The 12,135-nt window shown below is 30.1% G+C and overlaps 1 protein-coding gene across 1 annotated transcript in view; it reads left to right on the top strand.

The window, feature by feature from the left end:
• Positions 1-113: 113 nt before the first annotated feature.
• The window catches only part of LOC140676028 (CUB and sushi domain-containing protein 3), a 51,370-nt gene continuing 39,348 nt past the window's right edge, over positions 114-12,135 (top strand). Inside the window, exons 1-2 of the mRNA XM_072910640.1 lie at positions 114-178; positions 1,492-1,722. The gene's annotated coding sequence lies outside the window, so the exon portion shown is untranslated. The remainder of the gene's footprint in view (positions 179-1,491; positions 1,723-12,135) is intronic.

Raw genomic sequence — 12,135 nt, 5'->3', positions numbered from 1 at the left:
ATGCGTGGTTTGCTTGTATCATCTGTGGCGCGCGGCGTGGCGTACTTTGACACTTCGACGACTGTCGGTCAATTTCCAAGCGTCAGTTCAACGAGCGTGCTTCGCTATACGAGAGATGTCGCCGTCGTGACTTTTTTTTGTTATGAAAAATGATCGACGTTTAGGAGAATATATTTCGGTAAGAATAAGCGATTTAATTATTAAAATTTCAAGAAAAAAGTGAAAATTAGAACACAATCTTTTTTTGTATTTGGATCAGGGTTGTATGAGAAATTTAAGTAGTAAGTCAATCGAATATTTTTCTTAACCTAACTTTAATCTAAAAACTTGTGCTTTTTCTCTTTCGAGAATTCTCAACTGACAATGAGATATCGTGATTATTTCAAATCATTATCGCAGGAAGCATTATAGCATAATATTTAAAATATTAACTCTACGTTCTCTCTCTCTCTCTCTCTCTCGAGAGAGAGAGAGAGAGAGAGAGAGAGAGAGAGAGGGAGATAAATATATCTACATACATACATTTCGAAAGAGAGAGAGAAAGAGAGAGAGAGAGATTGTAAAGGTTATCATTTTAAAATTCTCTATTGTGATCCTTTAATTCGTTTCCTGTTTAAATTGTGTTTTGTTTTATATATAGACATATATGCTTATGCTAAAAAATATACATTACACATTACATCATGAATGAAAATATATACATATTACACATACAGAGACAAATGCTTTATTACATTTGAATTTATTCATATATTGAAATATATTTACATACATTTTTCATATGCACTTCAACATGCGTCGGATTCATGCGTTATAAAGCATTATGTATATGATTTTGCAGTACTGACAGTCTATATATTTTTTGTATATGTCATGGCCTTCCTGTTTACATATTATTTTTACTGTGCCGTTGACCTTGCGTGGCGAACACATTATAGTAATGGAAAAATATTAAAAAATACGTTTATTTACTTTCTGCGTTATTAAATTGAGATATTACATTTACATCGTATGTTGCATAACGTATAGAGTGTATTAAATAGAGACAAAAGATTTTATCCGTCGAGTAAATTTATTACGAATATAAAACACCGTAAATGTCATTGAAAAGCTGGATGTTGAAGAATTGGATTCGAACATACGTGTTACATGAAAGAGAAACATTTCTTTCAAATGAATTTTTGATAGACTCTAACAAACATGTTTACGTGGTAGTTTTTATTATTCTATATATTTGGTAAATGATTAATATAGTATATTAGTATTAAAAAAAAAAAAAGTATTTTCTGACATTAACTGTAACCTGTGTGATAAATCTTGCAAAACACATTCGTAACACTTAAAATTGTTACTATCTCTTAATTAATAGTGGATTGCACTCAACTTTTCCCATACATACGTGATATTTTTTAGCAGATCTTTCAATCTGATACGAATAGCGTAATTAATTTATGTTTCACAAAACATAAATCCCATTGATAATGTCCTCAGGTACAATTAAAAGCGGAAATGACGGATTCTCCACCCATATTGTTTCTTCTCGGATTTCCTACAAACAACGCATCTTGCGAATATTGCGGGAACGGTGAAAGCAAAAGCGGAAATAGCGGCGATAACAATTCTGGGAGATATGGAGAAACGTCGCTGATAAACGCGATCGATAGAAATTACCAACGGTTCGATCTTCTGCGGGTGGCTGAGAGAGCTTCACGTGAAAGAAAGGTAAGACCAATTTTGTTAATGCCAGACAGAACGGAGACAACCGTGGGAATAGATGAGATTCGATTGCAGTCGCTATTATTTCTAGCCATTTCTATTTTCTCATCACTCAACGTGCATCTCAACACAATTGTACATTTTTAAATGAAATCTCGCTTTCAAGGTTTTAAACATTCTTTTTTTAGAACTAGTAAATTTCTCTATTCTAGAAAGGTAAAGAAGAAAAGAGAAGGAAGATTTTGTTCATTCAAGCATGATGGTCATACACGAGATTTTCTAAAAAAAAAATTCTTACATTATAAATTATTAATCAAAAATTTCTACATTATAAATTATTAATTATTTTTAAATAAATAAATTATTAATAATTATAAATTAATTATTAATTATTTATATTAAAATGTGTAATAATATTCATTAAATTAGAAAACAGATATTCCGATAAAGATTTAGATTATAAGCAAAAAAAATATAATCTATTTAGATGTCAAGAGAATTGAGGAAAGTATTATTTGAATTCATGTTATTGATTAATAAAAGGCAAACTGTTTTGAAAAGTTCTATCTTGACAAAAATAGTAATAGAAAATAAAATAGTGTGAGACCTGAAATATAATGCTTTAATTAGAGAAGTTTCAAATAGGATATGAATGAATTCTGTTTCTGAAATAAAACTATATTTGCTAATTAATTTTATATTAAATATATTTATTATGTGACGTAATTATTTTCTATTTATTTATTTATTATTTTAGCGCGCGATTGCGTTATCTTTTCATATTAAAACTACATAAGCGATAGTAAGAAATGACTAGCACAATTGTAAAAAAGATTTTAATTTATTTAAAAAATACTTGTTCTTATTTGTTTTTAAAGAAAATACAGTTTCTATTTATTCTTGATATATAAATCGCGTACTCTATTATTTCACATGCAAGATATTAACGGTTGCATCTCCGTTTGATGTTTATTACGAAAGTCAATTTTGTTTCTGTCGATTAGACAAAATAAGTTTGAAATCGAGCGATCGTTAAATGAGGTAATTCCGCGATAATTGTCGATTAATGATTTGGTAACACCACAGAAATGTAACCGCATCTCGCGTTTTTGCGTCCGATATGCAACTCGCTCTGCAACTAATTGTGAGTGCAGCGATCACGTATTTAATGCACATTGCATAACGTATATTGGGGATGACGTTCCTTCCATTCGACCCTTCCAAGGGGCAGAACTTTCACGACGCGCTACATTCTCCGGATATTATCCCGTTTCGATCGATTTGATCGGTGTTCGGTTAATTTAACACGGTGAAACTTGCTGCACCGCCGTCGCCTTCAGCGTTCCTCTTGGCTAGTCGCCGATTTCGAAGTCATTGACCAAAGCTGCTTGTCTGATACTAATGATACTATCTAAATTAATAGAACGGCCTTCTGCGAGAGATCATAGAAAAAATTACGGCTTATAAGATATTATATTATAAAATAATTTTTTCCTGCTCGCGTTATATTTAGCAAATTCCATCGACGAAATCTCTCTTCTACATATAACTCTCTCTCGACATCTATTAATTTATCATTCACAAATTTCAATTATTGCAAATCAATCAATTTTTTTTATAGTTTATATATATTTTACGGATTGCTACTTTCTATTTTGCCTTTTTTTCTAGATTTTAGTTTTTTTATTTTTTATAATTTCTATTGAGATAAACTTTAGAAATTTCTATTAAAAAATTTAATGTTTTATTCTAACTTTTTTGCAATTAAAATTTGTATTTTTTAATCTATACAAAATTTAAATCTCTACCTACAAATTTTTATAAAATTTTTAGCATATCGTATACGCAATTGTAAATTAATTAAATAAAAAATAAATCAATACACACACATACACACATACACAAACAGGATGTCTACTCCTTAGAAAAACATGGAAAATCGGGAATATTGAGGGATTTCTTTTGTATCTGGAAAAATCAGGGAAGTCTTGGAATTTTATTGGGATTCAAGGAATTTTTTCAAAAATTCTTTTTTTGATAATTTTATTTTTCATCTTGTAAATAGTCAGCCATGTGTGTGAAACTGGCGTCTCACTTCGTAGAAACTCGTTAATTGTTGAGAGTTTTGGCTTTATTTTTAATAATTCTAGAATTTTTGATATATTAAACAAATAATGCCTTGTCATAAAAAGATGGCAACGCGAAAAAATTGAGGAAAACTGAGACGCCTGGTTCACGCGGTGTCACATTTTGTCCTTTGACGATTTTTTAGCATTCTTGCCAAATTTTAAACTCTTAAGAATGTTGCAATAATTCTACAAAAAGTTTTATACAGGGTGTCTGATAATTCGTAAAAAATCTTTCGTGTACAGATAGAGTGGATCAAACTGAGCAAAAAAGTTCTTTACCATTTTGCGACTTTTGCAATAATTATTGAGAAATTAAGTAAAAAATATCGACCAATTCGTCTGAGTATTTGCACGTGACGAAAAAAGCCAGCCCACTGTGGTTGCTAGTAGCACGCATGATAATCGTGTAACAGTGAGCAGTCTCTTCTCGATGTGCTTCTAGCGATCGCGTGACAGCGGGCTGTCTCTTTTCGCGGTGCTCCTAGCGACCGTTTGACAGCGGGCTGTCTTTTCGCAGAGTGCTAATATATTGGCACGAATTGGTCGATATTTTTTAATTAATTTCTCAATAATTATTGCGAAAGTCGCAAAATGATAAAGGATTTTTTTGCTCAGTTTGATCCGGTCTATCTGTACACGAGAGATTTTTTACAAATTACCGAACACTCTGCATATGCGTAAAAATTATTAGAATATTAGATAATTATATAAATTAGATCGCCCGAGACACTGGAGACATAAATGAGATTCATGTTATACTGGCATTTCGAGATATTTAATTTATTTAATAAATATTTTAACAATTTTTACGTATATCTAGAACTTTGTTTAGAAAGTATAAGTGATTGCAGAACGACACAAAAAATAATACAAAATCTCATTTAAAGTCCATAGAACATTGGAAATATGATCAGCGTTTCACCTAACACTCAGTACTTGTACGTTTGGTATTTCGGCCAATCTAATTTGTTGAATAAATATAGTGTAATAATTTTTACGCATAGAATCCTTTCTCAAAATTAAAAAAGTGATTATAGACTGACATGAAATCTCATTAAAATTGATAGAATTATCGAAATATGACCAATGTCTCATCTCGATATTTACGTTTGGCGATCTATTTTGTAATTTTTTAAATAAATAATAAATTCTAATAATTTTGATATATAGAACTCTCGTTTTCTCTCTTTTTGAAAATTAAAAGTAATTGCAGAATAAAGCGAAGTCTCATTAATCGATAGAATTATCGAAATATGAGCAGCATTTAATTTGACAATTTAATTTATTTAATTAATATTCTAATAATTGTTTACGTATATATATAGAACTTTTTATATAACTATTGTGAACCTCTTAAGCGCTTAAAGTCTGGCAAAAAATGCTTAAAAAATCGTCGGCAGATAAAGTGAGACAACGTGAACTTGACGTTCTCAGTTTGTTCTATATAAATAAATAAGTAAATATATATATACATATATATATATATATATATATATATATGTATATTTTGTTTATATATTTAATGTTTTGACATAATATTGAATATGAAGTACGTACATACTTTGTAACTTTTAATGATAAAGAAATGAAAATTTTATAGAAAATGAAAAATGAAAAATTATCTTATGAAAGTTATTCAGTTTTTTTAGTACATTTATAAATCTAACATTGAAACTTAAAAGGTTCCGTATTTTTCCTTCGTATAAATGAAAAACTTTAGAAAATGCATGTAATAAAAAAATTTATTTTAAAGAAAGTTGTATTAAAAAATCTTGAAAATATCCTTTTTACTTGGAATTTTGAACAAAGATACTTGAAAAAGTAGGAAATTTTTTTACAAAATTTGAGTAGATATGATAAGAAAAAATTATTTTATTTTATTTTATTAAATTTATTAAATATGTTAATATATGGATAATTCATACAGTAATTGACGTAAATATATATTGGCAGATTATTTTTTACCTTATTGTGATTTCGGTAAAAAAAGATTTTTTTGTTTCGAGATGATTTTTAATTGTTTACACACAAATTTCTTGAGTTTTCTCAATATATACTCCATAAAACTTTATAATAAACATGCTTAAGACTCGACAGTCTACGTCACGACGTAGTACATTATAAAATGAACAAATCGGGTCATTGCACCTTTCCATCGGGACCTACTTCAACATTCGTCGTGGAAGGATAGTGAAACTTCTCGCGACGCATCTCGCGCATCAATTATGCCTCTCTTTTTCTCTCTTTGAGACAAGATCTTAGCTCTATTCCCAGCGCAGAGAATTTCCAGTGAAGCGTGAAAATCGCGTCTCTTTTCACGAGGCGTGAGAAGGCCGCGCATAAAACGAGGTCGGAGGAAATTGATGACAAAGATCTCGGTGATGACGCATATCTATCCCTGGACTTTTGACGATTGTCGGAACGGAGAAAGCGATACGCATAAGTCGACAGTGTGACTCACATATTTGACATATTTTTTTCTTTCAATCTTTGACTTGTGTCGTGACATTCTCCTATTGTAGGATGACAATATTGTGATCACATACGTTCAGAATCGTTACTGACTATATTGAGTTTCACTTTGTCATTTCGATCGATTTTATCTCAGATACAAGTTAATTGATTCTGAATGTGAACGGCTCACTGTCATTTACTAAATTACAGTTCTACTTGTGACATAAATGGAAACAGAAAATTTAATTGCAATATATACCAGCTCTTGTAATATCAGCTTTGATTATCTTTACGTGCTTAAAAAGACTTTTCTAACAATCTGACATTGATCAATTCTTAAATTCTTTTCTTCGTAAGTCTTAGGCAATTTTTTGTTTAGGCAAACTATTAATTAAAAAATAATCATACTTTTAAGAGGTTCATAAATAATATTAGACCTGATCAGAAATAATATTATTAATGGCTCTAATATCAATATCTTTTTATTTTAATTTTAGATTATATGGTTAATTTTTTTAAAGTGTAACATTAAAATTTTAGAATACATATATTTTACTTATTGTTAGATTTTAGTTATACTTTTTTAAAAGTGTTACAATTATGCTGTTCACTCTTAATAATAGAAACTACAAGAGTCAATATCCTTTATTTTGGTAAAATATCAAATAAATAAAATAATAAGAAAAGTGAATTTAAAGTGTAATAAAAATAATGCAAAAAATATTCAAGTAGTCTTTTATCGCCAATTTAATGTTTTTTTATATTTTTTGAAGATTGTTTGAAATTATTAATTGATCTTATTGATAGATTGCTTATTTATTAAATTTTGTATATAATCCAAAGGAAATAGAAAAAAGTTTTTTCTATTGCAAAAAAGCCAGGAAATTAGCAAGCAATAAAGCAAAGAATTTCGTACAAAAATAAAAAACTATAAGTTATAAAAAAAACACTAGTACATTTTTACGATGCTTTATTTTCTACGCATAAAAATTTACATAAAAATTAAAATTTTTCATAAACAAAGAATTTCGCATGTAATTTCTGATTGAAAAAGATGATAATTAACTTGGCTTTTGCATTTACGTGTTAGAAGAAAGAGAAGTACCTCTCACGTACAGTTATACGTTTGTTCGCTTTACAAAGAAATACTGTCTCAGATGAATAAATTCAGCTACACTGCGGGCAACTGTACGCATTATCTGTCAGAGAATCGAAACCGAGCACGGTAACGGTCTTGCATCTGTTACCTGCATGCTACAGTCAATGTTATGTTAATGCCCGCAGGACTTCTCATCATATAAAAACACCGTTTTTCGCGCTGTATCGATTATATAGTTGTATCTGACGTTATTAATTTCGCGAAGCAAATTGTAATTTCTGAATAGTGTTTTAACAAGCTTTTATTAAGCCTGTATCAGACTACGCATTAAAAATTGAAGATTGAAAGTGAGAATTTGACCAATCAGAACAAAAGGAACTGAAATGCTTTGTCCTGATTGGTCAAATTTTAATCTTCAATCTCAATCTTCAACGCCTAGTCTGCTACGAGATTTAGATGTACAGATTATTGTGTTTTATAACAGGCTGATAAATTTCGCCAATTTTTTTTTCTTCGTAAGACAGATTTTTCTTTGAGAAGAAGCATTTGTGTGTGTTACAGTAGCTTCCTTTTCAAAAGTCTTTGAAAGCGTGTTGTCGATCTGGGCATGAGCCCAGAAGAGAAAGCGACGATTCTCGTAGTCTTATCATGTTCGACTGGATTCGTAGAATCGTGAAAGATTTTTTGTACATATATTGAACGTGTCAACGTCCCTTTTTAATTATATACTTCATGCATGCAAGTAACCGTGTAAGACCCGGATGTAGCAGTAATGACTTTCGAAAATCGGTATAACTATTTTAATTAAAAATGATGTAAGTCCAATTTTTATTTGAATTTATGATGAATCGACTAAACGTAAAAGAAGTTTAATTGTAAGACTCATTGTCAGCTTACAGTATTTTTAAAACAGATAGACATACGAGGTGTATAATTATAAAATACCGAGTATTATACAATACATCGTTTTAAATTAAATAATGATTGCGTGTTTCATAAAAATCCGCATTTTTTATTAAAGATTTCTCTGATTATTTCAAGTAAAAAAAAACAAATATTTTGTTCAAATTAAGTTTTGCGAATATATATACTCATTTATGCAAATATATTTTTTTCGCGAAAAATATCGAATCTTTGGGGAGTAGTCTACTTTTTAATTAATTGAGAATCATAAAGAACATAAATAATATAACTTTCTTTTAAATTTAACCTCTTCTTGGATGGTATGGCGAATTTTTTTTTAATTATCAGCTAAGGATATTTTGGTGAGAGATTTAGGTTTGGTGAGAGCATCAAATTAAAAACGGAAATTTTTAAATATTTTTACAACTTGACACTTAAAATACTAGTTGCGACAGTTACGGGGTTAATGAGGATTTTCAATGATTTGACTAATAACAGGTACGCTTTGTACTCTGATTACTAGAGAAAGCATACAATGAGGAACTCGATCTTTGAGACTCCAAACGTGTCATTTTAAATATTTTACGTTAGCATAAATACTCAGTATTGTACTATATGTTGCAATTATGAAAATGACATTGTTCTAAGCCACTCTCCTTTATTGTTAGTATTTATAGAAATTATAAAAAAGTTAGATATATATGTTTAAGAAAACATTTAGTATATGATTTTATAAATATCAAAATATAATATATAACAATAGATATATTATAATAGATTTTACTCACAATATGTTAATTGTGCATTTAAACTGTTATTATTTTTGACAGATTATTCGTATTAAAAAATTTACATACATATTTGATGTTAAATTAGTTGAAAGAATTGCACGGTATTTTCTCGCCAAGCATTTAGATGCGCACATGATTTCGTTACTTTGCGTTTACAGAGAAAGTGGAGTAAAGGGCACTATTAGATGAAAAAGAGGCAAGCGACACCGCATGCATTACGATATCTTCATTTGAATGCATTATCGCGGCACAATGCAATGCGCACTGAGTTATACTCGTTGCAAGATATTATCGTATCATTTTTTAAATATAGTTGTATAAATTTCACAACGTGTTCCGTTACGGAGGAAGACTTGATGCAACGAACGGAGAATGAAATCGGTGAAAAGAAATATATAATGAGAAACAGAAATAACGATATTTTGACATATACAGGAAAAAGATAATGATAATGGAATAAAATTTTATTTTTTATTATCAAGCATTTTTAAAGTTAATTTATAATATTCAATTTAATTGTGAATGAAATCTTAGATATAAACTTTTTCCGGACTTGTCATTTTATTTTCCAATTTACATAAAAATTACGTATTTTTTTGATCTAACGATTTCTCCAGTATTTAATTTAATTATAATACAATTAAGAAAGATTCACGGGAAAAACTTTTAACTGAAAATCATTGTTGCTATTTTTCTATTCCTCGCCCATTGAATCAATTAGTCGCTAATGAATTAACTCGTTACTTGATCAATCGATTAAAGTTGCACAAGATAGTATAACTGTACAATGATAGTAGGAAAAAGTATGATTGTGTGAGAAAATTTACGCATTGCGCATGCAAACGGACAACAATATAATCGCCGTTTTCCATCTCTTCGCTGCTTTGACTTTCCATAGCCATAGACTTTCCTAAGGAATTCCCTAAGGCTAGATCGGGGTCGCATGAAGTACACTGGCAGATGATGCACGTACCTACCGTATAGTAAGCAGGTTGCGGGAAAACACATGCTCAAAGAACAATTTAAGTGTACTAACAATGTGCACACACATGTATGCTCTGAGAAAAAAAGTACATTACAGTCGTGTTGCAATCGTAAATCTACGTCCTTTGACTTCGCGGCAAAATTGAATCTTTCACAAATCTAGCATGATGTGAAATCTCGTTCTTGACTCGCTTGCAAACAATTTGCAGAGTTTATAATTACTGGTTTAATCGAATTCTCTTACAAAACAACGCTATCAGTCTGTTTCCATAATTAATCAATAAATATCATATGTAAAATCGATTATATACATATATATTTCATATGTAAAAAATAACATTAATCATATGTAAAAAATAACATTAATCATATGTAAAAAATTAACAAAATTAATACGCTTAATATACAGAGTGAGTCATCTAAGACCGGCCATCCAAATAATTCCCATAGTTTTGAAGATAGAAAAAAATGCTTGAAGTAAAAGTTGTTTGGTATCAAGGGAGGCATCTTATCATCTACACGAATTGTTCAGAATCTTAAACATTCGACTAGAGCTTGTTTACATGAAATGACCTCGTTATTGACTACAAAGGTAGTCAATAACAAGATCATTTGATGTACGTATAATATCGAATATGTATTTAGCTTCGGAAACATTCACTGATGAATTTTCATGAATTTTTATTCTTCAATTTTTTTCAAGTCCGTAACCTTAAATGACCGTGAATATCTATAATCATTGAAACTGTCTTGCCTCCCTCGATACCAAACAATTTTTACTTCAAGCATTTTTTCCTATCTTCAAAACTGTGGGGGTTATTTGGGTATCCGGCCTTAAGTGACTTACTGTATAAGCATAATAAGCTTATGTTGCGATTGTAATGAAGCAATAATCTAATACGTGGTTTACAATGATAATAAGACTGTAAAACTGTAAGACATTGCTAAGCTAATAAGCTGACTGTAAGTGAAATGGTTCAATTTTCAATTTCATTTGCTACCACCAGCTTTAACGTTTACATTTTCCAACCTTACAGTCTTACTGTGATTGTAAACTACACATAATATTTAATTCGAAAATAATTTTCTCAATGTAAAAGGCAATCGTGAAAGAAAAAAATAAATTATTAAAATATGAAATTAAAATTATTTATCATAAGAGAAGAAAAATCAATTGTGAACACCAAAACACGCGCTTACAAAGAGTATCAAAACGCATTTTTCTTTAATCGATTTGCAAATTAATTTTGTGAGAAAATGAAAAATAATTACAAGTAGATTATGAATATTTAAATTTCAAAGTATAGCCTTTTACTATTCGCGTATAAAGAAAATAAGTGCATGTTGACAAATGGATTTGACAACATAACAAATAAAAAATTAAATGTAATTTATAAAAACATTTTTTATTCTAATTATTGTTGATATCACACAAGTATTATATCACGTACAAGTTCTCATTGGTCATAATAAAATTGTGATTGTAGCCATATGTGAGATACCAAATGCATCGGGTGGCTGTAACATCAATAGATATCAATAGATAACGATCGACTTGGAAATCGACTGAAGAAAAATTGAGGAGCATTCTTTATTTGGCCGCGCTCTTTGCTGTTTGATAACCCGGAAATTCGAGGAGGCCTGCACTTTGAACGATTCGTATGCACGAAATGGAAGAACGGTTATGGTCAGGTTTGCGATATACGACTAACGGACAAGTTCTTATTGGGTCCTACCAGATTAGAATACGCCGGTCGACGACCTCGTCTTTATACGCGCGTTGAAATCTGCGATAATTATTCAGCGAATTTCGAAAGTTTAATATAACGCCCGCAGTGATGATGACGCAGTAGAAAGACTTGCGGAATTCTACTGCGAGTCATTTGCGAGTCATTTGTGATTCATTTTAATAGTCGAAGTGTAAGAGTGAAAAGTAAGAAAGAAAAATTTATAGTTCCTGTTTTGCAGTTAATACCTAGTCTAGATCACGTGGCAGGGGAAATTCCTTATATGGCAATCTTACTACATCGTTCCGCTAGAAGATTAAGATGATAAAACT

The sequence above is a fragment of the Anoplolepis gracilipes genome, chromosome 2, assembly GCF_047496725.1.
Source record: "Anoplolepis gracilipes chromosome 2, ASM4749672v1, whole genome shotgun sequence".
Classification (NCBI taxonomy): Eukaryota; Metazoa; Arthropoda; class Insecta; order Hymenoptera; family Formicidae; genus Anoplolepis; species Anoplolepis gracilipes.
The sequence above is the reverse complement of the archived record's forward strand: the minus strand, read 5'-3'. Positions and strand labels throughout refer to the sequence as shown.